General features: G+C 47.4%; 1 long non-coding RNA gene across 2 annotated transcripts; it reads right to left on the reverse strand.

Moving 5' to 3' along the window:
* Nucleotides 1–14,030: 14,030 nt before the first annotated feature.
* On the reverse strand, nucleotides 14,031–23,791 carry LOC144773583 (uncharacterized). Of its 2 annotated transcripts, none has more exons than XR_013600016.1 (5): nucleotides 23,699–23,791; nucleotides 23,511–23,607; nucleotides 23,311–23,416; nucleotides 23,086–23,206; nucleotides 14,031–14,361 (listed from the first exon to the last, which is right to left on the reverse strand). It is a non-coding gene; the product is annotated as an uncharacterized LOC144773583 (long non-coding RNA). The 2 variants fall into 2 exon arrangements; XR_013600014.1 differs by lacking the exon at nucleotides 14,031–14,361 and adding an exon at nucleotides 21,827–22,494.
* Nucleotides 23,792–27,924: the final 4,133 nt, after the last annotated feature.

Here is a 27,924-nt window from a genome sequence, read left to right on the forward strand (position 1 = left end):
TCAGTCTGGCTCTTTCTAACTGACTGCATTAATCCCTCAGTGCTTTGTCGTGCTCCTCATTTCTGCAATTAAATACCAGAATGTCTTCTCCGTAGTTTGGACAGTTCTTGACAGGCCTTATCACTCTCCACAACATCTCTTGAAATATTTGATATATATATATATGACACCACAAAACGTAGGCACTTGTAGCGGAATAGCCCAGGTGAGTCGAGAACATGGTGATGTATCGTGACCGAGGGTCAAGTTCCAGTTGCTGACAGCCTTTGAAAAGGTCTAGCTTGGAGAATATACAGGCTCCATTTAGGCAACTGATCCTACCATTCAGGTGAGAGCCTAAGTGCCGTTCCCATTCAATGGCTGTGTTCGGTAGACACATGTTGACGCAGATGTGTATTCCATGTGAGTTTATCTTCTGCATGGCCCCCATGGGGGACACCCACGGAGTTGGTCCTTCAGCTGGCTCAATAATGTCTTGTGCTAGTAGCTTTTTAGTTCTTTCTCTACCTGCGATTGGAGGTGTACTGGAACTCTGTGGTGATTCTAAGCTACCGGCTTCACAGCTTCATTTCAGTGAAGGGTGACTTGCGTGTCCTTCAGCTTTCCAAGCCTTTTGAAGAGTACAGGGTACTCTTTCAAGCTGCTGTCACACCTAGCCATGTGATAGGTCATGTCCAGAAGGCCCTTGAGTTGAGCTGGGACATGCTGAGCAAACATGGTGCTGGGATGACTCCCCGAAGGATGTGCACCTCTTCTGGCATAGATGTTGCACTGCGTGAGAGCGTCTCCATGAATTTTTCCAGGTTCATTACAGGGTGTTTTGCATTCCATGTAAAGATATAGACTGTGGAAGGTGACAATGGAGGTTTGTGTTTCATTTTTGTCATACTCTGACAAACATGATGTTGCATGTAGCTCCACTGTCGAGTATACATTTCATTATGTGATTCCCTACTTGGAGATCCACCATGGCAGTTTTTATTTGCATTTTGTCGACTAGCTGGACGTGCTCTGAGGGTCTCTGTAATGCCTGTGCATCTGTCATGAGATGTAATCATTCCGTGATCTCTTGGGCCAAAGCACAGTTGGATTTTGTAGAAGGTCTGCGATTTCCTCGACTGACCGGTACACCATCACGCTCTAAGCGGACATTTTTATCCAGCCTTATCTTTTTGGTTATCTTTATGAGTCGTTGTAGTGTGAATCCCTACCTCACCTCTGAAGACCAAGCTACACGTTTAGAAGTTTTTGAGTTTGACTTTTGTGTTACAGTCGTGCTAATTATATTCAGTTAACCCAGTAAAATTATTTCCAAAGTCCCCCATTATTTCCAAAGATCCAGTTGTTATGACAGTCTCCAAGAGGTGAACTCAAGGGTCCATATATACAAGAAATTAGGTTTTGTCTGCACAATGTGGGAAGGGGGTGTGGGTGCTTAAGAGATTATGAGTCCTGCTATTATACGTCTATACGTAAGTGTATATAAGCTTGTTTAATGTGCACATTACTCGGCCTTTAGTAGCTCACGATGATTTTCACAGATCAGAAGTAGATCTCGCTATAGAAAAGGTTGGAGACCCCAAATAGACCGATAGTTGCCTAGGGGTTGTTCTTCAATTACTGCGATTGCATGCTTCCATGTGTCGACTCGAGGTCGTTCGCGGCCGGGCAGATCGCCCCTTGTCCTACTTGATGTGTCCATCCATGCAGACACTCGCAAAGTCATTGTCTCTGTTGCATTTTTGGCATTTCTGTCCCATGGCTGGGCAGGCGCCGACGTGCGAGTACTCCAATCCACAGCGATAGCATGAGCATGCTCTCTCAAGTTTGTGTAATGGTGGCTTTGGCTTGCCCTGTCTGCTGTTGCCCCCCGGCCGTGCGATGACATTGTTCTATTGTTTGCCTTCCCTCATTTTCCATATGGATGGCATGCAATGTGGCCCTGGCTTCGGTCCGTGTCATAGCTAGTATATTGTTGAGTGTGTACATCTGAGTATTTTTGTGCGAAACCCGTTGAGTGACATCCTTCAAGGATGCGCAGCCTAATTGTTGCCTCGTCAAATTTGTCAAACTCACAGTAGATCACTAATTTGCGCAGCCACTTAGCAAAATCATCAAGGGACTAATTTGCCCTTTGGCACGCTGTGCTGAATGTGTGCCTTTCTAAATCGACATTTCGCTGGGCGTCAAAAATGGTTATGAGACATTTTACAAGCCCTTTGTATGTGGTAATTGACTCAGGCGGGAAAATTACGAGCAGATCTTTCACTGCATCATTGACAAGGTTTAGGAACAGATTCCTGGTCTGTTCATCTATATGGCTTTTGCAGGTGACACAGAGAGGAGTTGGCCAGCCGACCTCGAATCTGGGGACCTAGGTTCGAGTCTCTGCAATGACGCTGAACATCCTGTGATTCTGGGCAAATCACTTGATCTCCCCGTGCCTAACAAAAATGAATGTGTCCTCATGTAATGCAACTGGTGCTATGTAAAGAGCTCTGATACCCAATTCGGGTCAAGTTCGCGCTTTATAAAACTCTGTAAAATAAGATAATGTTTGAAACGCCTGATCCATTTCTCCTTTGTTTGAGAGTCAGAGAGGTCAAACAGCTGAGGGCAGCGGCAGATCGAACTCGGTAGCACACTCCTGTTGCGCTCTTCAGTCATGGCAGTAGCAGGCAGTACACATGCACTGTATACGGTGTGTGGTGCGAATTGAGGATACACTTCGCTTTAAGCAACGACCATTTGCAGCGTGCTCTGGGTAGGCTCCTGACGTCACGCTGATATTGCTTCCCACGGAGTGACCAGGTTGGACTCCTTGCATCGTGCCGATGCAGTCGTGGCTCGGGTTGTATTAACTGGGTCTGGCTCAGCACCGCTTGTCGTCAGATGTCGTGTCCCACTGCCCAGGTCTCGAATGAGCGACACAAGGAGGCTGGCCCGTGAGTGTGGGAATTTCTTTGTGGTTAGATCGCCCGCTCATCCAGGTGCATCCCTCCTGCCTCATGTCCCCACTGCAAGTAGTTTCCAGTTCCTGCCCCCGCTTCTTGACTGGAAGCTGTGTACGGTGTTCAGTCACCTGCCATATGCAGGGTCCTAGTGCCTATTTAGATCCAGTTGTTATGACAGTCTCCAAGAGGTGAACTCAAGGGTCCATATATACAAGAAATTAGGTTTTGTCTGCACAATGTGTGAAGGGGGTGTGGGTGCGGAAGAGATTATGAGTCCTGCTATTATACGTCTATACGTCAGTGTATATAAGCTTGTTTAGAGTTCTAACATTAAAACTAATAAAACAGATATGAAATCAGTGTTGGGCTCACCTCACAACCTGTGTAGGTGCATGGCAGAGTCTCTGCAGTGTAGTCTTTAGAAGCCTTCTGGTTCTTGTCCAGGACGATTGTTATGGGGCTTGGTTGTTCTAGAGTTGGTGCCATCCTAACTATTTGCTGCTTCCAGTGCTTAATTTGTAAACTCAGCTGAGAAGCCGGCGGCCGGTGAACTGTATGTCTGCGCGCTGAATACCAAGGCACATAGGGGCCGATTCCGATTCCGGCCGGGAAACGTTCCGTCCGACTCGGTCCGGGAATTTAGACCGACCGACACCGTCCGGTGCCGTACATCACGTGCAGTAAGATGCAAAGTCAGAGATTTACAGAGGTAAGCCGTACGACCGAACCGTACAGAAACAAGCGATCCGGACGGAAAAATGAGGCGATTCGCACCGACACGTATCTGTGGTGAAACCAGACCGACACGTACACGTGGAATCCGACATACGCAGTATGATGTAACGCATGTGAAATGCGACCAAATCGCACAGAGCACAAACCGTACGACCGACACACACAGAAACGGGGCACCAAAGCAACAGAGTCCTCTGCGACCGAAACGTACGTCACACATGAAACGCATCTGAAAGTCAGCGTGAACGACTCGGAGAAGCCCGCACGAGCCAACAGCAGCCTCCATGTCGGTTGCAAGAACGTTTCCTTCATGACTACAAAACACAAATGAAAAAACACAAAAAAGGACCAAACAAGCAAGCACAAAGTCAATAAGTACAAAAAAAAAGTCTGGAACCAAGACACACCCACAACTCCACCCATATAAAGGCCACACATTCCCTACCATGATCCTCTGCCATTCACACAGACTGACCAGCACAGAACAGCAGACAGCAACTATAGACACACCCACAACTCATCCATCACACAAGCCTCACACCATTTGCACCTCTCTAAAAGCACTCTCACAAACACACACAAAACCTCTCACTCACCCATCCTCACTTGCACACCCACACATCAATCCCCATCACCACTCATCACCATGACCCCAAAGAAGAATCCAAAGTTCACAGACAGTGAGTTGGAAGTCCCGGTAGATGAAAGCCACAGTTGTTTGGTACATTGGTACAACAGACCCCCATGTCCCAGAAAACAAAGATATGGGAGAGAATCGTCGACAAGGTGAATGCACTAGCACCAACACATCCATAACAGGTTGTATGATGTGTGCAGGAGGGTCAAGAACCTCATGCGCAAGGACCACGAGTTGACCAATCGCCCTCTTGCCAAATCAGTATACTTCCGGTCCTGGGAGGAGAAGGTGCGGGCTATCCTACCACCAGAGAGCGTACATGGACTATCAGACATCCCAGAGTCTGGTGAGTACACAATCTACATACTCAATATTGTGTGCCAATACACACACACATCACTGGCAAGGGGACAGTCAAACCATGCACCGTTAGCAAAGCCACACTAACCAGAAGAGAATCATCCCAAGATGTGTATGCCAGTCAGACAAACACAATACATACCATCACATAGTGATATATAACTGTGTCAGGACATGTACCTAACAACAAATAGAGCAAGGCAGTGGCACTAATCTAACTAACTGACACTGTCAGGCAATTTGCCACCACTAACACACCACCTCACATGGAAGCTGACTGCCAGGAAGGAAATGTGGGAATGCTGGGGAAGTGAGTGTAGCCCAAAACATGATGGGAGTTGTAGTCACAGATAATGGACCCCCACCCAATTGGCCCATCAACAACACTCAGAACCCTGCTCACATCACAGGGAGTGGAAAATAACTCACAAGATGGCTGACACTGGGTACTGCTGTGGGGATAACCAGCCCCTGCTGGGAGTTATATTCAAACAAACAGCAGGGCACCATTGCCTGACCTCCTGAAAGACAACTTGCACTCCCTGCAATGGAAGCAAGTGTCATGGTGGGATGGCTCGCCGGGGGGAGAGGAGGACTGGCAGCTCTGACCACACCTCCCAGCATGTGTTTGTCACACACACCCTTTAACACAAACTCCACACAACTCACCTAGGATAATGCATTGCCTCACACTCCCTTGAAATAGCCCACAAAGATCTACCACACTGGCTCCAGCTGTGTGAAGCACATGGACATTTTTGGGACTTGTAGCCAAACAAACACCAGGACACCACTGTTAGCCATCTCGTCAGCACAGGCACACCCACTCATAGGGATGCAGAGCCAACAGGAAGGAAGTGTGTGTATGCTGGGAAGGGGGCGTAGCCAAGAGCATGATGGGAGTTGGAGTCACAGCTCAATATCCCCCACCCACATTGGCCAGCAAGCTCACACAGAACCATGCACACCTCACAGGGAGTGAAAAGCCACTTCCAAGATGTCTCACACTGGGCTCTGCTGCGGGGAACACAAGGCCCTGCTGGAGGTTGTGTTCAATCAAACAGCAGACACCACAGCCTGACCTCCTTAAAGACAACTTGCACTCCCTGCAATGGAAACAGGTGTCATGGTGGGATGGCTGCCCGGGGGGGGGGGGAGGAGGACTGGCAGCTCTGACCATACTTCCCAGCATGTGTTTGTCACACACACCCCTCAACACAAACTCCACACAAGACACCTGGGATAATGCATTGCCTCACACTCCCTTGAAATAGCCCACAAAGATCTACCACACTGGCTCCTGCTGTGTGAAGCACATGGACATTTTTGGGACTTGTAGCCAAACAAACACCAGGACACCACTGTCAGACATCTTGTCAGCACAGGCACACCCACTCAGAGGGAAGCAGAGTCAACAGGAAGGAAGTGTGGGTATGCTGGGAAGGGGGCGTAGCCAAGAGCATGATGGGAATTGGAGTCAGAGCTCAATATAACCTACTCACAGGGGCAGCAAACTCACACAGAACCATGCACACCTCACAGGGAGTGAAAAGCCACTTCCAAGATGTCTCACACTGGGCTCTGCTGAAGGGAACACAAGGCCCTGTTGGGAACTGGGTACAAATAAACTACAGGACACCACTGACTGATATCCTGAGAGTCAACATGCACACACTGCAAGGGTGGCATGCTTCGTGGTGGAGAACTGGCATGGGGGAGAAGGAGGTCAGGATTTCATCCAAAAACCAACAAAACTGTATGATCACACAACGTCTCAGCTAAACACACATCGCACACATGGGACCAGTCACTCCCAAAGTTAATGGCCTGATAAGATGGCTGACACAGGCCATGAGAAATGATGTGCCTGTAAATCGCCCACATGCACTGGCCAACCCACATGGTATACACGTTTACAACGCAATTTTTAGAACGCACTACCATTACAACAAAACTTTTACAACGCAACATCCATTACAATGCATACATTTACAACGCAGTCATTACAACGCATGACACTACAACGCACACCACTACAACGCATACCATTACAACGCAGTCATTACAACGCATACTATTACAACGCAAAATTTACCATCCAACACTTACCCTACTGTTGCACCCCCTGGAGTTAGAATAGTAATTTTAACCCCTACACTATCCAAAACTTTCCCTACTGTTGCACCCCCTGGAGTTAGAATAGTAATTTTAACCCCTACACTATCCAACACTTACCTTATATGCAATGTAATGTAATGCGTTGTAATGGTATGCGTTGTAAATGTAGTATGCGTTGTAGTGGAATGCGTTGGAAGGTATTTTTTAAGAATTCGTTGTAATGGTATGCAATGTAATGGTGTGCGTTGTAATGGATGTTGCGGTGTAAAAAATGCGTTGTAAAGGTATGCGTTGTAAAAGTGTGCGTTGTAACGTCATACATCCAACCCACACACGTACACACTCACAGACATTGCAACTGTATTTCAACAAACACAGTCTGGGGATGCAGTTTCCCGGGGTGCCTCCTGGCCTGGCTGTTAAGGTGTGTCATGCACATGACAACTGTGGAGAATCAGACAGACTACATAGCACAAAAAACACTGGAACTCACAGACATCATTGGCAGGGGACACCTGACAGTGAATGGAATGGACGCACCAATATAGCTGACACTGTAGCATGGTGTCATTCACACAAGGTGCTGTACTGAGCTGAATTTCATACCTACATCGTTCTGCGGCGTATGCATCCTGCATTCAACACACCACTCACTGCCATAGACACTGTAGACACAAGGACTAACCTGGACTGCATTGGAGGAGACATGCTACTCCCAGCAGTAGAACTGCAACACACACACCACGGCCCACACTTCCATGTACATGGAAAAGCCAGAGAGCCTCTGTGCCCAATCCCAATTCCCATGGAGGACAGTGACAGGATTAATCAGGCTTGCACGTACTAAACTCAGCAACCGCATCATTAGCTACGGTAACATCACCACTCATTTTAAATGAGACATAAACTAGTAACGCAGACAACAACACAGATCCATATACGAGATCTCAGGCAAACCGGACTCTGACCATGTTGTTCACACACACCGATGGGAAGCACAAAGACTTGCAAACACTGACAACACACATGCCCCAATCCAGAAACATATCCAAAGTGGAATTGCACGTATATCACCGTTAAAGGACAAATTTGGACATGGATGACACACCTGTGTAAGGCACGTGATGGCCCTTGAGTAGCAAAGGCCATGTACAGTCAATCAATGTAGGAAGGTGGAATCTGACTATATGGTTACCCCAACTTTTTTCCTGGTGTTTTGCTGGTTTTCAACTTAGTTGGCCTGGGACCCTGTTAGTCAGGGCCCCAGATTAACAGCTTTCTCTGTAAAATGGACTCCATGTACTTTAGGTATATGCTAGATTGGTTTCTGGGTCACCCTTGTGAGCCCCTGTATAGTGTACCATAAGTACCCAGGGCATAGGTGCACCCTGGGCCTACCAGGGGCTGCAGCATGTATTGTGACACCCCTGGTTTGCCTTCCAAACTAACACCACAGGTCTGTTCACACAGCCTGGGTAAGGTGGTGTAATCACCCCATACTTAGATGTAGTATACCTATATCTACCTTTATATATAGACACATATACACCTATAAGCCACTCCTATGGTAGGCCTCGACAATCCTGGAGGCAGAGTGCTTGGTTTTATGTGAGCGGGTGCCCTAGCATGAGCTGAGCCCCTCTGCAGCTTTCGGAACCAACTCCTTATAGCTGTTCTATGATATACCCATACCATATACTCTTAAGTGCATTATAATCCTCGCAGTTAATGCTAACTTTGGTTTGGCTTTATCAAAACATGTTGTGTACGGTGTCAAACACTTTGGAATACTACCACCCCCCACCAATTCTGGCAGCGGGGGTAGCATTTCACCCTTCTAGAGGGAAAAGACATGTAAGTTACTGCTTTACCTGGTTAAAGTTAAACAGAGCCTCAGCATCACAAAAGGGATGCTGCTGCCACAGACACGAGTGTGACCTCCGGCTGCTGGACGAAACTCCGGCAGGGAAGGCCTGGACAATAGGTTTCCTGTCCATGGAGGTGCTGGCACCTCCCCAGACAGGGGTTTTGTGTATTGGGGCAGGGAGGGCTGCATTCAGTGAATGCATCTAGACACTGCCTGGGGCACACAAGGTGCTCCATGCATAGCCCGGTTCAAACCAGTTGCTGGGGCACTCCAGCCCCAGCTCTGGCGCGAAACTGGGCAAAGGGAAAGGGGTGTAACCACCCCCTTCTCAGGTCCATCCATAGGAGGGATATAGTCAGGTAATCCAGCCCCCATCCTTAGTATAAGTATAGGAGCTGTGTCCCCAGGACTTTAGATTATCCTGGACGAATCTTTGAAAGATATATCTTGGACCTTCGACATTCAATTCTGACTGGAAGATGGAAGACATCTCCCTTGTGGTCAAGGAGTGACCACCCTGTGCAAACAGGCACCAAAGGCAACTTTGCCGGTCTGCAGTTTCAAGGCTCCTGTCGGAACCCGAAGACTCTGCAACCAAGAACTAGACTTTCAGACTTCTCTGACCCCGTCCCACATCCACAGCAAAGCTGAGACCTGTGGCGGACACGAGAGACGTGGGACCGGACATCTTGGACATCCTACAATTCGCTACCTGCACTCCTTTCCTGAAGCCTCGTTAAGTTGTGCATTGGGGTACAAGAAGCCCCAGCCCAGAGCACAATTTGAACCAAAGCTCACACCCCCACACTCCGTGAGTGTCCCGTGGGCCCGCCTTTACATTTGTGCTCGATGCGTCTTCCCAGATTCCTTGCCCATTGGCTAGTGAGCCCCCTGAAGATGCCATTGTGAATCTAACTTGTGATCCTGGTTGCTCCAGGCTTGCTCCAGCTTCTCTAAAAAGGAGAAGTGCCACAAATGTTGCTGGTCTGCAACAGAGCCAATCTTGACATCCTGCGTGGGTTGCGATTGCCAAGGCTTGTTGGGTCCAATCCGGATACCGGTGCTGCAGTCATCTAGATCCATTGTGACACAGCTTGAATCCAGCTCCTAGTCATCGTCGATGCCTCCTGGACCTCGTGGCTGAAGAGACAAACTCACCTTCTTCACCTTCAAGCACCCAACATCGCCTGGTTCCTTCCTGGTACCTTCCTGGTCACTGGCTAGTGACCCAGACTCTGTCCCCTCTGCTTTTAGGTTCTTCACATCTCCGATCCACCCTTGAATCCACCCGAACACTTTTCCTCTGGTCGCCTGCAGCACTTCTTTGCAGCTCTCCATAGAAAACGACGACGAAACCCGACACGAAAAGACACCTATGCACCCGGCTTCCCTGGGTGAGGTAACACGAGTACTCTGGTGCTCCCGTGGGTCTTGACTCTCGAAGTGTCCTAGTTTAAAAGGGTTCCATCCTAGTCCATCAGGAAGTGTCCTTAAATTGTAACTTTGTAACTTTTACGAACTCCATAGAAAGTCAATGGGAACCCGCGCCTGTGTTTAGACACTGCACGCGGCTCCCGTGGGTCTCCTACTTCCTAACCTTTGGTTGCTTAGTGTAGCCCCAGCGATTCTACAGGCCCTAGGCCTGCTTTCTAACTCTCACGTGGTACTTACATCACTTTCTTAGTATATGGTTTGTGCGGCCCCTAGGGCATAACGTATACTGTGCAACTTATCGTATATTAACTGTGTGACTTGTATTGTATTTTTACCTCTGACCTCATAAAGAGTGCAGAGGGGTTGTGTTTAGATTAAATACATATATATTTGATATATACCTTGTGTGGTGTCCTTTCATTTGGTATTCAAGGGATTATATAGGGTAAAACAATTTGCTTAACTCACCTACTGAATTCTTAGCCTGAAGACTGCTGGTTCATGCTACCACTATGATAGTTTCTATAAGGTTGACTTTACAACCACCATCAATAAGGGTCGATTAGACTGGTACAAGGTGCCCACTAGAACTAGTGGACATCATATGCCAGGCTAACTTCTCACAATCAATACATGAGCTGGGCATGCACACACCTCCACATGCAAATTGAAATGTTTCAGGTTGGCAGGACAATGTGCTACAACTACATCAACCTCTGTCTGTGACAACTTAGGACAATGCAATGCACGGGCATGCATCCTGACGTACAGTCACAACTGTCATGTGTATGAACCATGGATGCCTGTAGATACATTACATACATTGTGTGTCTCTTTCCAACACAGCCGATGCTGAGGACATATCAGCCAATGAAGAAGAGTCCCAGTCCCAGGCTCCGGTGGAACATCTGCTCTCTGGTGTGGAACAGTCTCTGTCCTCTTCAGATGACGAAGGACCTGGCACCTCCGGTGTGAGTCGTCATGCAGCCCCAGCAGTACCATCATCTGCACCCCCTGCACCCAAGATCTGGCAACAGACACACCACCCCCGCTGACACTGGCAGACCACGGACATAGGATTCCACCAGCAGAGGGACCCAGGCCACCCGGGAAGCAACGGACACCAACAACCGGACCGACTCCCAGGGGGGCCCAGGGTCATCTGTGCATGCCACCGCAGGTCCTGCCCGTGTGGCTAGGGGTGGTGGGAAGGGTGGTAGGCAGAGGTCACGCCTTGCAGAGGGGTCTGGACTGCATGATGACCCCAACTGGTACGCATTGTCGATTCGTTCCAGGTTACCACCGGAAAGGTCACCCAGGTTGTGGGATCTTCAAGGACATTCAACAGCAGCAGGCTGCCCATCATGCCCGCTTGGACTACCAAATGTCCTGTGTGGAGACACACATGTATCAAAACACAATGTTATCCCGGTGCACTCACTTTCTGAGTGGTATCAGATTTATTTTAGGGTGGTGCTCAAAGTCGTCGCGCGTAGTCTACACGTGCCTTCAAATATCAACGAATATTGAGGGTAGAACACACTATCCTCTAGGCTGAGCACTCATTAACGAAGAAAACTTGTTTCTACTCCAATTTTTACAAGTTCATCAAATTTATTTACGTAGTTCAAATCATGACGATGATTATGTGTTCATGAGTCAAAATCCAAAATGAACATAATCCAATGTTTGTATCATCGTTAACAGATTCTCATGGAAACTTCCATTCACCCAATGCATTTCGGGTCCATAACACAAATGACCAGATCTCAACATGTTATTTGATAAGAAAATTACGTTTGCTTTCCAAAGGTCTAGAAACCTGAAAGAATTGTTGAACAGTCCGATGAAACCCAAAATGATTTGGAAAGGCATGTCGAAATGTTTGAACTGCATTCATTGCAACAATGTTATAACAGGGAGTACTATTAATCATCCAACAAAAGGTTACCCTATGAACTTGTATCACTCGAGCACATGTGACACAGCCAATTGTATATATCTCATCAAATGTCCATGTGGCAAAATTTACATTGGACAAACAGAACGAAAGATTAAGGTTCGCATTACAGAGCACAAAAGCAATATCAGATTGAGCAATGTAAAGTCTGTGTTGGCAAGACATTGGAAAGAAATGGGCCACCAAATTTCCCAATTAAAATTCATGGTGATCGAGAGAATCCTGCAACGCCCTGACATGGATCCCATGAAGCAGAGATTAAGGGCAGAATTCTATTGGATAAAAAAGTTGAACTCAACCCAGCCCACCGGGCTCAATGATCGAATTGAACACGCATGTTTTCTATGAACAATAGCATTGACTTTTGATATTTTCTGATCCCCTGAATATATGATTTTGTAATTTAATTGTTTGACTTAAGAGCAATCTGTATAGTAGTTGTTAACAACAACACACAAGGTGTTAAAGCTATGATATTCAAACTGCATCATTTGTTAAAAAAACGGAGTAGGTTTCTCACGTGATCGGTGGCACTGTGCCGTGATTGGCTGCGGGCCCGATCACGTGATTTAATACCTAGCGACTCAGACCTTCGTTTACACAGACGGAATTTGAATCTCAGGCGGGAAGACGCCATCGCGTCCTGTTACTCGTAAGTGAGAGAACCAGGTTTCTGGTAGCGATAGAGGTTAATGCGCAACAGAGCAGCGAGACGATTTCCTAGAAGTCTGGTTTATAGTTAAATGTGTAATGTTTGAATGACACTGTGATATAATGCCATGTATTTTGCGAGTGACTAATTTGGTCCTGTTTGCGCTTAATTTTCAGACCCCTGACGAAGGGTCATTTGTGTTATGGACCCGAAATGCATTGGGTGAATGGAAGTTTCCATGAGAATCTGTTAACGATGATACAAACATTGGATTATGTTCATTTTGGATTTTGACTCATGAACACATAATCATCGTCATGATTTGAACTACGTAAATAAATTTGATGAACTTGTAAAAATTGGAGTAGAAACAAGTTTTCTTCGTTAATGAGTGCTCAGCCTAGAGGATAGTGTGTTCTACCCTCAATATTCGTGGAGACACACATGTCTCACAAGGAGTCCAAGTGGGACACATTGGAAGAACTGACAGCGGTGCATAGGGACATATTGATATGCCTCTGCCAGATTAGCATCAACATATCCACACCTCACTGTGTGCCCACAACATCTGGTGCCGCAATATCTGCAACTGCCACAGGGAGGGAGGATGACTCTGGCTGAGATTCCTCTGCACTGCAGCAGCCTGCACTTGAGGGTCCCCCAGGAAGAAGAGGGGTCGTCCGAAGAAGGGCAAGTGAGACAAAGATGGCCATGTACATCCCCCAGGAACCCAACACCTGTTCTGGAACTTTTCCTTTGTGTGCAAACTGTTCACCTTGTCGAATACTACTCAACTCTCCCACATGACATGGAGGGTTTCAGTTGGTCTGATGTATCAGATGACTGTAGACTTTACTCTGGACATTTCATCTACCAACACTTCCTACTCATCTGTGAACTTTGGATTCCAAACCATTGTACAGCACCCACCATCCCGTGCACTTTCCTCACCCATGCATGTTAATAAACTCACTAATAAACAATGCTTGCCTCTGTTGTGATTCCAACATGGTTTGTGTCATGGAGAAGATGATCTGCTAGATGACACTGTGCATGCTAACTGCTACAGCACTGTAAACACCGTCATGTGGGTAAGGATGATGTGACACATATGAGGGAGACACACCACTAGTTCACCACTAGGTCAACACATACACTCCATGCCCATTTGACTCATCTCTTACACTGATGTTGCCAGGAAATACAGTTGAACACACACATACAACACCTATCCAGATTCAGTGTTAACTAGCACACAGGTGCAGTAAGCAAATGCCAGGCAGATGTGTGAAGACAAACAACGCACATCCCAAAAGTGTAGCACCGGTTTATTACACATTTGAAACAGATTGACTCCACAACAGATGCAGGGCAAACCCACGTGGCAGTGGCCGCACAATCACCAAGTCTTGAAGATATGAAGTTCAGGGGTGTTGAAAGGTACCGGTGGCAAAGAAGTGTAGAGCTGCCATCACCTTCACCTTGGGGGTCAGTGCTGTTGGGTATGTCCGGCAAGGTTGCAAATGTGGGTCCAACCGCCCCACCAATTCCTCAATCAGCGGCCTGGTGAAGCAGTACCGACGGATGCAGTCACGTTCCACCATGGTTTCAAGGTCAGGGAACGGTCTATGGACAGCTGGTGCCCTGCAACACATAGGTGAGCAAAGAAAAATTGTCAGTCCCCACACCTATGTTGCATTGACCATACACAACATCACATGCGATGTCATGACGAGATACAAGTACTTGATGCGTGTGCTGTTGTGTATGGACATATGTGTCACCTACGTCGACGCTACTTTTATATAACCTTGGACCAACTATTAAAAAACTTTGTATATAGTGCAAAAAAACCCTAGGACTTATATGTCTGGATGCAATATTGTTTTTGATTGAACAAGTTAAAAAGGTTTGGCCAGGTATTCAATATGGCAAATTATATGTCCAATATTGCTTGTTGAATAATGTGAATATTTTCTGACCACTATTGTGAATTTTCCTTTCTGTTTATCTATTTCACACCTCTGATCACGCCTTTCTTTGCACGCTCTTTTTGGGCAACCACTCTGTTTTTATCTATTCTAAAATGATATATTGTGTAAAAAATGAACTGCCAAAAAATGAAAAACTAAATTAAAAGTATTTTCTCTAACCGTGGTGTAGGTTTATCTTGTGGTAGTAAGCAACTTGAGTACATTGGAGCAGACTGTTTGTAGTTGCTCTACATATATGAGAAACTGTGGGAATATAATTGACTTAGTCAACTATCATAATTAACAGGTTTAGGACCATTGTTTTTTCTGTATCATTATATACCCAGGTCCATGCCTTAGGGGTCACCCCATTTTTCTTAATGGTTAACTAGCAGTACTAGCAGTGTGTACACCAGTGGCTAGCATGCTCACTGAGTAGTTTCCACCTCCAAAGTATGTAGTTACATGCACTGAACAGTTACAGTGCAGTTACAGTGCATCTTTTTCATCCCAGGCTATGTTTCCATGTTGTAACTTCTGGACAACTGTTCAAGCTATAGTTGCACTACCTGTGTCCATCATAGGCCTCTGTGGTTGAGATCTGTAAATAAAACTGTGTAATGCACCAATATTTTGCATGTCTACTTATGGCCTTTTCACTTTGTCATCCTCACAGGTTGATGCCCACCAGAAGCAGGATATCTGGTTGACCATCGCCCGGGCAGTCAGATATGAGGGGGTCTATAAATGCCGGATCCGCAACTGCCAGAAGAGGTGGCAGGACCTTAGCGGCTGGACCCGGAGGATCGCAAGGTTCCAGTTGAAGCTGTCACCTCCTCGCAGGAGGGGCGGACACCGGACCCTGACCCACCACATGCTCCGGATTCTGGTGGTGGTCCTCCCTGACCTGGATGGGCAGCTGAAGGCCAGACAGCAGCAAGGAGGGGGTAAGTGCTAGCCTTTTCAGGGAACTATGTCTCACATGCTCTTTGCTCTCCTTTAGCCTGCTTACACTTCCACAATAAGTCTGTCTTGTAGTCCAGGACTCATGTCCCTCACTTGTGACATGCCCCCTCCTCATCTCATACACAGATGTGGCCCTAAGAGCCAGTTACTCAGGTCACTTGGGTACTGTGTCTTTTTAGTTACCTGAGGTAAAAGTTGGGGGCAGCATCCGTTACCGGCCGTAACTTTGTTGTTGGCTTAATGGGTGGTACAATTGCTCACACAATGCCTGTGATCTGACATGTACTCTGTGTGTGCCATCAATATGTGTTCCAATTGCTGCTCTGAGTCACCACATGTGTAGGGTATTTGCCACACAACCATGATGCCCGTGAGACCAATGTTGGAGACTCTGACATAGGTACTTCATGTGTGTCACACATGCATAGCCACCTGCCTAGTGTTCAGGGTAATACCATGTTGCACATGGGCAAGGACAGTAATGCCTACTCCAGCCATCAAATGCTCTATGTTTTTCCACTCCCATGTGTCAGCCCACATATTGGGCATTGTGAAAAGAGCACTCATGTGTCTGCCTCTGTGTCATTGTGGTTTGGCCCTGCAAAGTGGACTCCTGGGGTGTTTTAACAGTTTGGGGTGGGCAGCCATCTGAGGTGTGACTATAGGACCTGCACATTGGTTCATACATAGGAGTGTCACCCCTTGACTGTGCATAATTGTGCATGCGACATTGCGATGCAGGCTGATTTTGTTGAGTCTCATCAGACTGTGAAGTGCCCATGTGTAGGGATTGTTTTTTTCAGTCACGGAAATGTCTAATTTGTTTGATGTGTGATCGTCTGAGTCCTCATGATGTGGGTGACAGAGGGTGAACATGTGCACTTGACATCTACAGAGCTTGCATTCCCCAAAGACCTTTGATTGTTACACAGTTGTTGTGTGGATGCACTGCCCCTGTGACAGGAGACAGTAAAGACTGACTTACCAGACAGGCCTGTGCCATGGCATTCAACTAGCGAACGTGTGTCAGCTGTCCTGCATGAACTCCATTGTCGCATTGACTATCATGACATGAATAAATAATTGTGTCTGGTGATGGAAGCATATTCCGCATATCGACATAGACTCTGCCCATCACTTTTCCAGACACATGTAGAGAGTCATTGGCAGGGGATGGCATGTGTGTGGAGTGACACATTTCAATGTGTTATCTTGCATGTCCACCAACTGTCTATGTGGTGCATATGTGCACAAATGATTGTTGGCCTCCTACATGCACCAGATAGATGTCTCCATGGATATGAGGGAAATGAGGGGAGTATTGGAGTGGCAGACCGTCAAGTGTCTTGTTCACATAGGTGCTTGTACCATTAGCACATCATGGGAAGGCTTGCTCTGAGATGTGCTGTACTTACTGTGGTGTGTCAGGTCAATACAGGTGACTGATGGGGGTCTGTTTCTCCTGCTTATTTACAGATATATCTACAGCCACACGGGAGGAAGCTCCACGGACCAGGAGGAGGAGCAGAGCCAGACTGGTCCATCCGCCAAGGAGTCTGAGGAGCCCAGTGGCACGGAGGGTAAGGGGAACCACACCAATGAGACCTCAGCGCCATCCACCTCAGCTGAGGAACACAGCTCGTCGGATAATGACCCCCTTGTGGAGTCGTGTGCCAGCAGTCAGCAGACACCATCAAGCAGATCTGTTCCCGCCACCACCACCACCATCACCACCCTCCCATCTGCTCCAATCCCAGAGGTCCGTGGAGGGTCCCATGTCAGGGACCATATCTCCTTTGCAACCAGGCACCGCACCCCCTGCCTCTATCTCCCCTGCTGCCCTGAGTGTGGAGTCTGTGGACTTGCTTAAGCAGATCCATGTAGGGCAGACATCTATGCTGAGTGTCCTCCATGCACACACCAGTCTGTTGACACCACTGCTGTTGTTCATGGAGGGCATCTCTTCTAGCATGTTTCCCCTACAGCGGACCAAGCAGTCCATGGACTCCTCACTGATGGCAGCAGTGTCCCTTCTCCAACAGTCCTTCACCCCTCCTACCTCTGCCACATCGTCAATCCCCACTACCCTACCTGTCCCAAGCACACACACACCGGCACAAACACGCACCACCACAGACACAGGCAGCACACAGACACACAAGCCACGATCAAAAAGTACACGCAAGCAGTCAGGGGACTGATACCTCACTCACAGGCGATGGGGAGCAGACACACACACAGGCATCCACAAGCACTCCGCAGCCCTCAGATACCTCTGCCTCCAAAACCCCTTCCCTTGCCTCACCTGCAACACCCACCTCCCAGCAGCTCTTCCTCTTTGACCTTGGCCTCTTCCCCACCGACCCATCAGATAAGACTCACAAGAGGAAGAGGCAGTCAGCAAGCACAGAGGGGACTGCCCCTCACACCCGGACCCCCTCCACCAGGCACATGCAGACTGAGGCCCCTACTCCCAAGTCCACCCGGAGCAGGAGTAGCACCACCACGTAGCTCCACCACACTGTCTCCGTCCTCCAGCCCCCGGCCCACCACTCCGCAGGTTCCCCCGCAACACCCTGCTCCAGATTCCCCCACAAACCCATATCACATCCCCAAATTAATCCACCCCTCTCCCCGGCACATGCACATCCACACCCACCCCAGATGCTCAGCCTGTTAGTGCCACTGGTGTGGAGGCCATGTCCCCCCCCTCTGTCCTGCCCATCTCATCTGCACCCCCTTCCACTCCTGTGGAGTTAGACACTGCAGTGGAGGCCGCAACAACCCCGTCTGACCAGCCCACTGCAGTGGTGCCGGCACCCACCACATCTGAGTCATGCCCTACAGTAATGCCGGCATCGACCACTCCTGACTTGAGCCCTGCAGTGGTTAATGAGCCCACTATTCAGACACCTCAACTGCAGTTGCCAGTGACCCCCCTGCACCCACCACCCCTCCCCTGCCTCATTCTGCTATCCTCTGATCCTGTCCCTGCGGTGCCTGGCCTGCCCCTATGTGTGCCCCTCCAAGGGGAGATGTCCCCTGGCTGTAGCAGTGCAGGCAAGCAATGGGTGCCAACTTGTCCCATGTCCCCCTGTTTGGACTTTACTAATGGACTGGTCATTGGCCTTTGTATTTTCAGGAATGCACGTTTCTCTTCCAGAATTGCTGATTAAAGTTTATTCTTTGTCATCTGGTGGTTTTGCTTTAGATATACATGATGTTGATGATGAATATCTCAAACTTGCAGTTGTAATAGTGTTTATCAGAGGAAGAAACTGAAGTGTTGATGTGATGTACTCCATGTGTTCTGTGGGAGTTGTGTCCTATTCTGGTTGGTATCCATGCCATCCTGTGTAACAGTCTGAGGGGGTCTCCAGTGGACATGCAGGTCTGCGCATCAATGGTGTAGTAGTCAACTGTGTAATCAGTGCAACTTGCTCTACATGTGTGCTGAGTATGTGCAGGTGACTTAAGAGCCACTCCTGTACACAGGCTGATGTGACCAGAGCCTTCATTGTGGTGTTATTGTTGGCTCACTGACCACATGTTATGCTGACATGACCGAGCCCTGCAGACACAACGTTTGGCACAGTTTCCATTCCAAAGGAGTGTAGTCACATCATGGGAGTGTGCTATTCCGTGGCATTGCCTGAGCCCATGGTGTTTGTTGTGTGAACATGTCTGTGTGTGTTCCCTTCCCTTTTCCTACACGCCTGTATCCCCTTGAGATGTCCCAGTTTGTGGTGCTTGATGAGTTGTCCATTGATAATTCAACATCTCTGCCTCGGGTTGTCTTGGATGTGGGTGCATGTCAAACTACTGGTCATCAGAGTGTCATCACTCAGTATTTTTGTTGAGAGGTCGTGGGATGTGGGCAAACGCACGTGGGACAAATTCAGGGGTCTCCAAGTCCCATTTGTGTTACCGCCATCATATTGTTGTGGCAATGTGGTATCTTTCAGTGATTGTGACACGTATATGTGTGTGTGACTGCTCCCACTCCTCATGTCCAGTGATGCAATGTTGTGAGGTGTCAGCATGTGTTCATCATGGGTCTCCTTGTGTTCTTGATTGGTGTGGGACTGTGTCTGGGATTTCAAGGTGTATGCTACATTTCGGATAATGGCCATGTACCACATACTGTGCATTGTGTCAGACATTCACAAAGGTTGTCTCCTGGGCACGTGAGATGAATGGTGGGTAAGTTGGATCCCCCCCCCACCCCAGGGTTAGTCATGCGTGCATGTGCAGTGTCACCAGTCCATGTGTGCTTCCCTGATGCACATTGGTACAGATCCAGGTGTGTGGTGTTTGGAGTGTCCAAATTTGAGCTGTGTTTTAGGTAGGCCCAAGACTCCATTTTGGACTTTGCTTACAGGCCATGCCTTGTGGTTTCTGTTTGTGTGATGTACGTTTGTTGGTCTGGACTCATGACCCTGTGTGCTCAGGTGACTGTGCTTCACAGTATGTGCCACATCTACATTTGTCATCACAGAGAGAGTTGCATGCAGGCTGGTGTCACCAAATTGTGGGTTTCCTGAGGGTCGTGCTGTGGTGGTTGTGTCCCTTGCTGTGTTGGATGCTGTTCCGCACAGCTTGTGTCACATTATTCTGATGAGATCCCACTCATCTAACAATGCATGACTGACCACAAAGGGGTGCCCGGGGGATGTTCACTTGTTCATGGCACTATGTGGGAGTCTGTGTCATTAGAGTTCAGACCCCCTCATGTGTTGTGTACTAGCCTGTGGGTAGTTGCACACACATGTTGTGTCTGATATGCAGTGTGGGTGTGGAACTGCCTGGCTGTGTTTGTGCATACCCAGCACTGAGTTGGTATGTGTATTGTTTGCTATTGGGTGTGTGTTGTTTGTAGGTTCTTCCCTACTGTCCCTGGGACTCTTGCCTCATCAGTGTGCACATTCCTCCTGTTTGGTATGTCCCATTGCTGCCATGGTGTGTGACTTTGCCCTATTGTACATTGTCTGCATTGTGAGACCCCATGTGCGATGCGTGTGTGCAAATGGCAGGGGGTGTTTCTGTTGCAGTGCAACCTTTGCCTGACCACTGCTGTGTCAGGATGGGACACAACTTCTACTTTGCCACAAATGTGATTGTGGTATTGTTACCAGTAATCATTCATGCTGCTTGCCAGTTGCATCTTTCCCATTCCAACACTTACATTTTGGTCACTGTAATGATGGGGGGCTTAGACCCCATTACCATAGTAACCATGGACTGCTGTAGTTTTGAACCCCACTATCACCTTTTGCTCACTGTAATGATGGTGGGCTTAGACCCCCATTACCACAGTGATCATGGACTCCTGTAACTTTGAACCCTACTATCACCTTTTGCTCACTGTAATGATGGGGCTTAGACCCCATTGCCACAGTGTGCATGTCATGTTTGAATTGTGAATCCCACAGCCAGCTTTTGGCTCACACATGTGATGTGATTCACATTGTGTGTTCCTTATCAGTTTCAATGTTGTGGGAATTTTGATACAGGTAATACACTTATGACATGATGGGGGGTTGCTTTATTTCCATGTGTGTGGGGAGGGCGGTGGTGTTATGCATCACACATCCTGTGTGTGTGTACTGCTAGTGGTGGTGGGCATCCTGCCCCCTATAAGTGGGGATGGTAGTAGGGGTAGGCATCCTGCCCCCTATGAGTGGGGATGGTAGTAGTGGTAGGCATCCTGCCCCCTATGAGTGGGGATGGTAGTAGTGATACGCATCCTGCCCCCTATGAGTGGGGATGGTAGTGGTGGTAGGCATCCTGCCCCTTATGAGTGGGAATGGTATTAGTGGTAGGCATCCAGCCCCCTATGAGTGGGGATGGTAGTAGTGGTAGGCATCCTGCCCCCTATGAGTGAGGATGGGAGTAGTGATAGGCATCCTGCCCCCTATGAGTGGGGATGGTAGTAGTGGTAGGCATCCAGCCCCCTGTGAGTGGGGGTAGTGGTAGTGGTAGGCATCCTGCCCCCTATGAGTGTGGATGGTAGTAGTGGTAGGCACCAGCCCCCTATGAGTGTGGATGGTAGTAGTGGTAGCCATCCTGCCCCCTATGAGTGTGGATGGTAGTAGTGATAGGCATCCTGCCCCCTATGAGTGGGGATGGTAGTAGTGGAAGGCATCCAGCTCCCTGTGAGTGGTGGTAGTGGTAGGCATCCAGGCCTCTATGAGTGGGGATGGTGGTAGGCATCCTGCCCCCTATGAGTGGGGATGGTAGTGGTGGTAGACAGAAACAAAAAGGATGTTCCCTTGATTAAAATGCTCACTGTGCTGCATGCAATGCTCAATGAATTTCCACTCAAACAAACTGTGATTCACTGAATATACAGTGTTAGCACACCAACGAGAGAAGTGTTGTTAATTAAAAACCATATGTCTTTATTTATCTGCCTCTTGGCATTTCTAAAAGTATGGCTTCATAGACCTAGACGACCATACAAGCAATAACAACAAATTATTTGAAACAGAAAATACATATACATAAACAATTCTTTACAAACATTAAAAAGGGGGCAAAGGTGCACAAATGTTCACCTATTTTACATTAAAAAATATACATTGATTATGACCTGCATAATCTGGACAATGAGACAACATAAAGAAGACCTCAACCTTGTCTAATTAGTTTGCACATTGATATTGAGTGCCACTGGTCAATACTTCAAACTTAATATTTGCACCCTCCTTATGGCTCTCTTTTTCAATTGTGCCTTTCTTCTGCGTCGACGCGTTTCAGCGGTTTCTCTTAATTTAATACCACCTTTTTCAAGACAAATAATACATTTGGTTGTCCCCAATGTGTTCAATGATTATTCCTAAAAACAAATATAAATACATTCAATTATTTCATTATCTATTGTTATACTGTGTATATCTACATATTGTGCTACCCAGATCTAATGCTTAATGCTAGCACTCTTCTCTTTCATTAATAATTCATGACAGTGGTCCAAAGTTTTTAAAACATGACATCCTCTTTACATTTCAATTTATCAGCATAATTTTGTCACTGATGACATTTTTAGACTTCAACCCTCTATTCTACTTTTTATCCTCATATAAAATCAATTTCAATGTTACACACGTATACAAAAAGCTAGACTTAACATTTAGGCTCCACAGTCTCAAAGTTTAGACACAACTATTGTGATTCACGTGACATCTAGCTGATATCTGATTACATTTGTTAGTACCCATAAGTGTGTCATCCTAGTTTACATTGTAAACTCTGAATTTAGATATCTAGTATTGTGCTATTCCTTTTCAGTTTCCCTCTTAAAGCAGTATTGGCATTTTACTGGATTTACTATACAGTGTTGAACAGTATCCTAGGCCCCTGTCAGCTTGTAATTACTATTCTAAACTTTGTTGGTATATCTAGTTAACTTCTATATGCTCATGCTCACCTTTATATGGAGGCCTTCATGACCCTGACGGTGACCCTGTAGGCTGGTTCTACCGTATATTCGCTCTTTCTTCGTGCTTTGTATTTGCTACCACGGGTATAAACCTATTTTAAAAGTCCCCCTGAATAGGATATGGAAACACAGCCTTTATATTAGATGGGCTAACCTTATTGGGAGTTAAGTTTCAATAAATTTGAGTACTGGAGCAGTGAATAGTTCATGTACCTTGCAATCCGGCATCCGGATGTTCACTAATTATTGATCAAAATCCCGGGAAACATGGTTGAGACGTACCCGCCCAAGTTCAAAATGTCCTATTCAAAACGCAGTGCTGTTTGAAAATAAAGGGCAATTTGTCATAAATACTGCTATTCTTTCACTCTATTCTGATAGATAGTTATCCCCCAATTTTCTTATAGTTTTACCTTATTAAAATCGTTCCGCTGTTCTGTTTCTCGATAAAATCCTATTTTTTTCTCATATGTGGCCCGGAGTATGCGTTGCTCGGAATAGTAGGTTATTCTAAACAAGAAATGGATTGGGTAAGCTATTGTATTTCGGACCCCATTCCCACTTGTCCTTTTTAGAGGCGTCAAATAGGACCTGTGTCTACCTTATTTCAGGACCCAATATTCCTGCACGCCAGCGTTCTGACTCCGGCTTACTCAATGGGGTCAGACTGCCCTGTGGCCGGGTTATATATCTGCCCTGCTCTAAGAGGACCTCAGGTGCACGTGATTTACGTCTCTGTCACGCCTCCGTTGACTCTCGTCTCGCGTGCCTGCTCATTGGTTCACCGACCCACGTGAGTGCGATGTTTGGGGGTTAGACTGTTACTGGCCTATTGATTGGTCCCTGGGGCATTTGGGTCAAATCCTGCTCGGTGATTAGTTGAAATACACCGAGAAAGTTGTACTATTCAATATTCTTTTATTCATTCGGTTGCTATAACAACGGCTGACATTGGAACTCCTTTCGAGTAAATTACTAATGCGACATGCTAGTTGAATATCCTGTTGCCTAAGAGGTACTAAATGTAAAAGGAACCCCGCAACAATAGGTCACATTTGCCTCTCAGTGTTGCCAGGATGTCAAAGTATAGCCTACATACATAACCTGATCGACACAATATATATTCCTTAAAGGACACACATTGTGTATTCTTCCATACCTGCCTATATCTAAGAATTATTCACATCTGTATGATTTTAACCCAATCCTCCCTTGAATTAAGGCCCTTTTCCACTGTGTTTAAATGACAGATAAACCACTGCTCTCTTCTTTTTCTTTTGTGGTCGATATCCTCTCCTCGTCTGTCAATTGTTATTTTTTCAAAGATGTACCAACACAAGTTTTCACAATTGTGATTTTCCTTATTGAAGTGCTCTGTGAGCGGGGCATTTAGCTTATTTGTTCTAATTGAGGACTTATGCTCAAGGATACGTGTGCGCAACTCGCGGCTAGTTTCGCCCACGTACCCGAGACCACAAGGACAAATAATCAGATACACCACATTTTTAGTTCTACAGTTATTAAGTGTGGCAGCCACTAATTCTTTCCCTGCGAAGGTTATTTCCTTGCTTTCCAGACAATATGGGCAAATGGAACATGTTCCACATTTGTAGTTTCCCTTGGCAGAATCTCCACTCAAGGTGTTTTGTTTGTTTTCTGAACCTCTGTATGTTCTCACTAAGGAGTTTCGTATTGTTTTATTCCTTCTGAAGGAGAAGAGTGGTTTCTGCAATTGGATTTGTCCTTGTGGTCTCGGGTACGTGGGCGAAACTAGCCGCGAGTTACGCACACGTATCCTTGAGCATAAGTCCTCAATTAGAACAAATAAGCTAAATGCCCCGCTCACAGAGCACTTCAATAAGGAAAATCACAATTGTGAAAACTTGAGTTGGTACATCCTTGAAAAAAATAACAATTGACAGGCGAGGAGGGGATATCGACCACAAAAGAAAAAGAAGAGAGCAGTGGTTTATCTGTCATTTAAACACAGTGGAAAAGGGCCTTAATTCGAGGGAGGATTCGGTTAAAATCATACAGATGTGAATAATTCTTAGATATAGGCAGGTATGGAAGAATACACAATGTGTGTCCTTTAAGGAATATATATATATTGTGTCGATCAGGTTATGTATGTAGGCTATTCTTTGACATCCTGGCAACACTGAGAGGCGATTGTGACCTATTGTTGCGGGATTCCGTTCACATTTAGTACCTCTTAGGCAACAGGATATTCAACTAGCATGTCGCATTAGTAATTTCACGAAAGGAGTTCCAATGTCAGCCGTTGTTATAGCAACCGACTGAATAAAGGAATATTGAATAGTACAACTTTCTCGGTGTATTTCAACTAATCGCCGAGCAGGATATGACCCAAATGCCCCAGGGACTAATCAATAGGCCAATAACAGTCTACCCCCACACATCGCACTCACGTGGGTGGGTGAACCAATGAACAGGCGCCTGAGACGAGAGTCAACGGAGGCGTGACAGAGACGTAAATCACGTGCACCTGAGGTCCTATTAGAGCAGGGCAGATATATAACACGGTCACAGGGCAGTCTGACCCCATCGAGTACGCCGGATACAGAACGCTGGCGTGCAGGAATATTGGGTCCTGAAATAAGGTAGGCACAGGTCCTATTTGACGCCTCTAAAAAGGACGAGTGGGAATGGGGTCCGAAATACGATAACTTACCCAATCCATTTCTTGTTTAGATTAACCTACTATTCCGAGCAACGCATACTCCGGGCCACATATGAGAAAAAAATAGGATTTTATCGAGAAACAGAACAGCGGAAAGATTTTAATAAGGTAAAACTATTAGAAAATTGGGGGTAACTGTCTATCAGAATAGAGTGAAAGAATAGCAGTATTTATGACAAATGGTCCTTTATTTTCAAACAGCACCGCGTTTTGAATAGGACGTTTTGAACTTGGGCGGATACGTCACAACCACGTTTCCCGGGATTTTGATCAATAATTAGTGAACATCCGGATGCCGGATTGCAAGGTACATGAACTATTCACTGCTCCAGTACTCGAATTTATTGAAACTTAGGGGCCTATTAGGATGGCGGACAGAAATGTGTCCCGTCCGCCATGGTCGCGGCAAAAACACTCCCGACCGCACCGCGGATAATCCACGGTTGCGATTAGGATATTTATGTCAAGAAACACCGACCGTGGCGGACGGATCACATCAAACACCGTCCGCGGCGGACGGAACACATCAAACACCGTCCGCGGCGGATGGATCACACCAAAGACCCCCGTAAGCGGACGGTACCAAAGAAACACCCTCCGCCGCGGTGGAACAAGACCGCAGGAACAGGCCCAACCGCCGCAATACCTGCAGCGGGTCCGGCCACACGATTAGGATAACGCCGCCAGTCCAACGGAACTCACCACCTTCCTCGATCGCAGCGGAAACAATGCATCGACAAACCGAGCATGACTGCGGAAGGACCAAACGAACAACATCCCTGCCGTCAAACCGATCACAAAATGGCGGATGGAAGTAAATAGAAAACACACTAAACAGGACACCCACCCACCTGAAACACCCACCCCCAACAACTACACGCCCCAATGACACCCCCCCAAGCACCGAAATATGCATCCAAGTCACCACACCCACAGAACACCTGACTGGCAACAACCATTGGGACACAACCACCACACAGAGTATAAAATGAATCCCTCCCATTACCACAATCCTTTGCATCACAGCATAGCTGCAAGCAAGAGGCAGAATACCACTAACAGCAGACACACATAAACACACATACAACCTGCACACAAACACACCCACCACACAAACCCCCACAACACCATCCCTACACACCACACACCTGCACACCCCACCCCACCCAACCAACACCTTGCACGTCACACACCATGGCACCCAAGAAAAACCCCAAGTTCACAGACAGTGAATTGAAGGTCATGGTGGATGAAATCATCCGTGTCGAACCACATCTGTTCGGTACCCTAGTCCAGCAGACCACCTTGGCAACCAAAACCAACATGTGGGACAGGATAGTGACCAGAGTGAATGCGTCAGGGACCGTGCCACGCACCAAACACGAGATCCAGAGGCGGTGGCACGACCTCAAGGCAAGGGTGAAAGGCATCAGGGCCAAGAACCACCTGCGGGCACACCACACTGGCGGCGTTACTCCCCCGGAGCCCATACCATTTGCAGAATGGGAGGAGAAGGTGCTGGGCATACTGCACCCTGAGAGCCTGGAAGGAATCGAAGAGGGACTAGAGGCTGGTAAGTACAAACCAATGACCACAATCACACTGCCATGGTCTGCCTTGCACAACTGCCAAGACACATCTCCCATGCTCCAATCCATGCATGTGGGCCACATAGTCACCCAAATGTGAAGTCCTGGGCTCAAATGCACCCAACATGACCAAACACAAATGTTGCCTCCTACGTTCCCAGACGTGCATGTTGTCAAAGCAGCCAGCACTACAACTCCCAACAGGCCCCCATGTCTACAGGGAGGGTGGTGGGGGGGGTGAGAGACCAGCACTACAACTCCCAACAGGCCCCCGTGTCTACAGGGAGGGTGGTGGGGGGTGGGGGTGTGAGAGAGGTGGGTGGGGTGTGTGAGAGACCAGCACTACAACTCCCAACAGGCTCCCATGTCTACAGGGAGGGTGGTGTGGGGTAGGGGGTATGAGAGAGGTGGGTGGGATGTGTGAGAGACCAGCACTACAACTCCCCACAGGCCCCCATGTCTACAGGGAGGGTGGGTGTGAGAGACCAGCGCTACAACTCCCCACAGGCCCCCATGTCTACAGGGAGGGGGGTG

Source organism: Lissotriton helveticus, chromosome 1_1 (assembly GCF_964261635.1).
Source record: "Lissotriton helveticus chromosome 1_1, aLisHel1.1, whole genome shotgun sequence".
Classification (NCBI taxonomy): domain Eukaryota; kingdom Metazoa; phylum Chordata; class Amphibia; order Caudata; family Salamandridae; genus Lissotriton; species Lissotriton helveticus.